Source organism: Xenopus tropicalis, chromosome 6, assembly GCF_000004195.4.
Source record: "Xenopus tropicalis strain Nigerian chromosome 6, UCB_Xtro_10.0, whole genome shotgun sequence".
NCBI lineage: Eukaryota > Metazoa > Chordata > Amphibia > Anura > Pipidae > Xenopus > Xenopus tropicalis.
In genome coordinates, this window is record NC_030682.2 from 131716126 (window position 1) to 131722125 (window position 6000).

Below are 6000 nucleotides of genomic sequence, written 5' to 3' on the forward strand. Positions count from 1 at the left end.
GCTCTGTGCTGCTGTTAATTGCCTGAGCTTAGGGACCCACTCACAATATCCTGTATATACAGAATATAAATGTCACAATATAAGGCTGGTTAGCCCTAAAACCAGTGCAATTAGCACTAGAATGTATGCTGTAATTTGCCCTGTAGCACCAGCATCAATGACAGGCCAATCTCATTTCCTGCTTGATAATTTGTGGCAACCCCTATAGGGAGCTCCTGTGACAACTATAAAGACCTGGGCCATTACTTCTGAAACTTGGTGCCAGGGGATGCCCATGGCCTTTGTACCTCCAGCCTCTCTTGCATATAATGTTGCCAAGAAAGAGGGCAATCCTCCGCAGGCTGATGCGGAGGTTAGAACACTGGTTTGCCCTCCGAATGGACCTCAGGACTCTCCAGTGGATATGGTCGGATATGAAGCGCAGGAGTCCAGAATTAATAGCTGAAATAGCGGAAGGTAATTATTGTACTTTTAAAAATGTAAGAAATGTATATTCTATATATATATGTGTGTGTACAAAACTAGAAATAATATGCCGCACACTCAGGTCTTAGATGCAAAAAACAAAAACATTTTTTATTTGGATCAAGTCCTTGATCCAAATAAAACATTTTTTTGTTTTTTGCATCTAAGACCTGAGTGTGCGGCATATTATTTCTAGTTTTGTATGCTTATTTTATACTGCACCCAGGCAAATTATTACTTCATTATACGTGAGTGTTTGCTTTGACCTGTTCCTATATATATGTGTATATATGCATGTTTTTTCAAAAACCACACACAATAAGGTTCACACTAAAATCCATATACACACATATATATATATATATATATATATACACACATCTATTTGGCAAAACATATGCCTAAATAAGTTTAAAGCAGGGGGGAAGCAGCAGGGAGCGGCCCATAGTCATTTGGGGAAGGACCACAAATGTTTTAGGGGGCCCTGGCTAACAATGTCTGTGTGTCCTTTGTATTGATGTGAGGGTTCACAGGGGGAGGGCCATTGGGGGCGTGGGAGGAGGGGGCCCCAAAAATGTTGTTGTGAGGGGCCCCGTTATTTATGATGGTGGCCCTTTGTGTATGAATGTATATATATATATATGTATAATATATTTAAATAACATCTTGCAATACTATCTCACAGAACTTCAGCTGGATGTAGCACCTCATCCAGAGGCCCAACCCCAGGCTGCAGAGGCTCCACAGGCACCTGAGGCCCCCGAGGCACCTGAGACCCCCGATGCCAGTTCTGCTCCCCTGGCCAAAGACTGGGAAGAGGCAAGTCCTCCGACCGAAGAAGTGGGGACCCAGATATCACCATCCCGGATAGACCTCACTCTTCAGTCCATACAAGAGGACCTTGCCTCCATGAAGGCCCAGTTGGGCAGAGTGGAGCAGAAAGTGGACACATTTATGGGCACCAAGCCCTAAGTTTTTATTTTTTATATTTCTAGTTTTTAAAATTTTATTGTAAAAATAAAAGTTGTTTTATTTTTGTACTTTTGAACTGAGTAATGTCTAATTATTTTTCCTTCATTGATATGGTATTCTATACTTTCATGTAGTTTCCCCTACACTCTTACATTTAGCAGTAACAGCATCAATATGCTATATGAGTTAAATGTTTGCAAATATTCTGCCAACATTTTAGTCTTTAGCCCATTTTGCTGAATAGTAAAACTTGTGTTAATTAGTACGTAGCGTATGTTCTGGTGAGTGTGATAACTGCCAATCCAATGTTTTGTTGCCAGAATAATTGCAATATTATATTTGTCCCCGTTTAATAAAGAGCCCAGAACATATTTGCCATTTATTCTGTGTCTAAAATCTCCCACTTAAAGGAACAGTAACACCAAAAAATGAAAGTGTATAAAAGTAACTAAAATATAATGTGCTGCTGCCCTGCACTGGTAAAAGTTGTGTGTTTACTTCAGAAAGTTTACTATAATTTATATAGATAAGCTGCTATGTAGCCATGGGGGCAGCCATTCAAAGGAGAAAAGGCACAGGCACATAGCAGATAACAGATAAAACACTATTGTATTCTACAGAGCTTATCAGTTATCTGCTTTGTAACCTGTGCCTTTTCTCCTTTTTTCCAGCTTGAATGGCTGCCCCCGGGGCTACACAGCAGCTTATTATATAAATTATAGTAGTGTTACTGTAGCAAACACACCAGTTTTACCAGCGCAGGGCAACAGTGCATTATATTTTTATTACTTTAAAGCTCTTTCATTTTTTGGTGTTACTGTTCCTTTAATTTAAGCCACTTTAGCAAACAGACCCCCTAAGTATTTGGCTAAATATTCTTAAAGCCCCCCCCCCCCATTTTATTATCTCTAGCACTTCTTTTTTTTTGTTTCTTATATTTTTATTGTTTTTTTGTGGTTTTTTTGCAAATAAACATTTATACAGCACCTCTCTAGCACTCTGTGCTCTCCCAGGGCAAAATGTCGCCAGTTTTATGCTGCCGATTGCCGCGTGCATAATGTCATGACAATTAGCACTTGCGATAATTAGCGTGCATGCGAAAAATACCGCGCACGTTATTTACAGAGACAAAAATATTGCATGCAGTATCACGCGTAAATTAGCGCAAGTGTGCTAATAGTGAATCGTGTGTTGTCGCGAAAATTTAGAAGCAATAAAATTTTTAGCGCACGCTATAAATAGCGCACGTTAAAATGCACTTTAGTGAATCAGCCCCTATGTATCAAATAATACCTTGTTAAAGAACTCCATTACTATGATCCAAAGTGTTTAGCCCAAAGATTTGCCCCAAAATCATCAGTGATATCTAAATGCATAAAGGGAACACTTGCAAGGAGCAGAGTACAGAGCCAGTAGAACAGGGGGCCTAGTGCGGATTCAAACTGACACTAATTACTTTTTCCCCACTGTTTAGCTGGGAAATAAAAATATATCCCTGTGGGGCCTTTTAGTTTATAGACTGGATTGTTTGATAGGCCAGTGTGTGGCCACCAGAAGCATAATGCCTATAAGGAAACAAGACATCTGCTGGTTACAGCTGTATTAAGGTATAAATGGCACCATATACCAGGGGCACCAGAGCTCATTCCCCAACTATGGGAGTCTCTCAAGTGGTTTAGTAAGACAGACAGATAGAGAGGTATTAAGTGAAATGCCTCCTTGTTTCTCCCCTTTTGTTGTCTCTTTCCCCATTTCCCCATCTTGGAATTATACTGGCCCCTTTGCTTTGCTTTTTGTATTGTCTTCTTGCTGTTTATTTCTATATTCAACCTTCTGTCCCATTCTTATTATTTCATTCCTCCTTTTTATGCAGTATATTTCTCCTTTCTGTAATATTTCCTCCTCCTTGCCCCCATTATATATGTTTATATCAGTTATCTCCTGTCAGTAGGGGCAGCAAGTAACCAGCATTAAAACCCATTTGTAATTTGAATCTTAGGGCTCTGGCACACGGGGGAGATTAGTCGCCCGCGATTAATTCCCTGTTCGCGGGTGACTAATCTCCCCGAGTTGCCTACCCCTGCCATCCCTCCGGCGAACATGTAAGTCGCCGGCGGGATGGCAGACACGGCGGCGCGATTTAGCGCAAATCGCCGAAAAAGACTCGCGAGTCTTTTTCGGCGATTTCCGGAAATCGGCCCGCCGCGTCTGCCATCCCGCCGGCGACTTACATGTTCGCCGGTGGGATGGCAGGGGTAGGCAACTCGGGGAGATTAGTCACCCGCGAACAGGGAATTAATCGCGGGCGACTAATCTCCCCCGTGTGCCAGAGCCCTAAGATTCAAATTACAAATGGGTTTTAATGCTGGTTACTTGCTGCCCCTACTGACAGGAGAAAACTGACACATCTGAACTGAAACAGAGTTTGTATCTTCCTGTGAACATATAGATAGTCTACTTTAAGATAAAGCTTTATATATGTTTGAAATGGCAAGTGTTACTGTCTGATTCCCAGAATGGAGACGTATGTTATAATTTAAATATTTTTACCTGCATGTCACCTGAATATCTGTTGTGCTGATCCTGTAACCTGGCACGCACCACCTGTAAGGGTATGTAGCACTGACTGCAAATATTTTAGAGAGCGCTGTCATTGTGATATATTCCAGTGTGCTCTGGAACAAAAAGAACAGCAGTTTCAGGCTGAGTTATAGAATAAATAAGCAGGGGTTGGTCCTGAGATAGATGCACACAGACACTAACATTTTAGCTGCACATGTGGGGGGCCCAATGTCAGTAATCTGTTCAACTGGCCCCAGGACTAACCCCCTTACACATGCCGTTTGGGTAAGCGATCAGTTTTTTATCCCCATCACGCACATATCTGGGTTCACAGCGGACACACCCACCACAATATGGACAGACAGTTTAGCTAATCTTGGCCTTACATTCCGACCAACACTAAAAGAAGGGGCACTTGGAAGGCAGTTTTAACAGACTGTGCCACAGTCCCATCAAAGTTGATCTCTACGGAGTAAAACTCTGGTTTGCTGATGTCTCTAATAAGCCCCTGTGGGGGCACCGGCCATCAGACCCATACTATGTATCAAATAATACTTGGTTAAAGCACTCCATGATCCAAAGTATTTATCCCAAAGATTTGACCCAAAAGCATCAGCTCTATCTAAATGCATAAGGGGACACTTGCAAGGAGTACAGAGCCCAGTAGAACAGGGGGCCTAGTGGGGATTCAAATTGACGAATTACTTTTCCCCACTGTTTCTGAGATAGCTGGGAATACAAACATATCCCTGTGGGGCCTTTTAGTTTATAGATTGGATTGTTTGATAGGCCAGTGTGTGGCCACCAGAAGCATAATGCCTATTAGGAAACAAGACATCTGCTGGTTACAGCTGTATAAAGGTAGAAATGGCACCATATACCAGGGGCACCAGAGCTCATTCCCCAACTATGGGAGTCTCTCAAGTGGTTTAGTAAGACAGACAGATAGAGAGGTATTTAGTGAAATGCCTTATTTCTCTCCTTTTATTTTCTCCTTCCCCATCTCCACATCACGGAATTACACTGGCCCCTATGCTCTGCTTTTTTTAAATGTCTTCTTTTTATTTACTTCTACATGCATTTTTCTCTCTCATTCTTATTATTTCATTTCTTATATGCAGTGTATTTCTCTTTCTGTAATATTTCCCTTCCTTGCCCCCATTATGTATTTTTATATCAGTTATCTCCCATCAGTAAGGGCAACACGTAACCAACAATTAATCTGCAAACAATTTGAATCTTAACTGACAAATTTTTCCCCAACAGGATTTCATTTCTCTGGGAGCCTCTGATTGGAGGAATGCTTAGCTAATATGGGGCCCACAAAACTTCAGGCACTGTACACAACAGGACACATAATATTCCTTATATCAATTTAATAAATATAAAACCTACATTTCCATGACATTTCATATAATGTGTCAGTGTCTACAATTTCACCTGTAGCCATGGATTCAGTACTCCCCCACTGCATAAAAGGAATACAACTTCCATCACTGTTGGGGGTAAAAATAGACACAGGAGACCCAGCTGGGGTATCAGGGTATGAATGGCCCAGTGGGCTATAAACACACAGTTCCGCTTTATATGTACAACTTTTTGAGTTTTAAAATTTGGGGTTTGGGATAAGCAAGGACTAATTAGGTTAATGATCAATGCCTTAAAATACACCCATTATATTATCTTTTGATTTAAGTTTCCAGCACTCATCCTTCCCTATGGTCCAGTGAATTGTGAGTTCCTCTAAATGCCTCTCTCACTTTCCCTCCTGTAATACATGGAAGCAATACAGCACCATTGCACTTTTAGTTCTGTAACTATGTGAATAAAAGACCAACCCCAACTGAAGGATCTAACAAAATTACAAGAGATATTGTTTATTATGATGAGAGAAATTAGAATTGCACTCTGAATGCTACTATATGTTTGTAAATGAGAATTGGATCAGCTCCTGTACAATGGGGCCATAGGGAGGCCATAGGAAAGGACACACTGACGGTT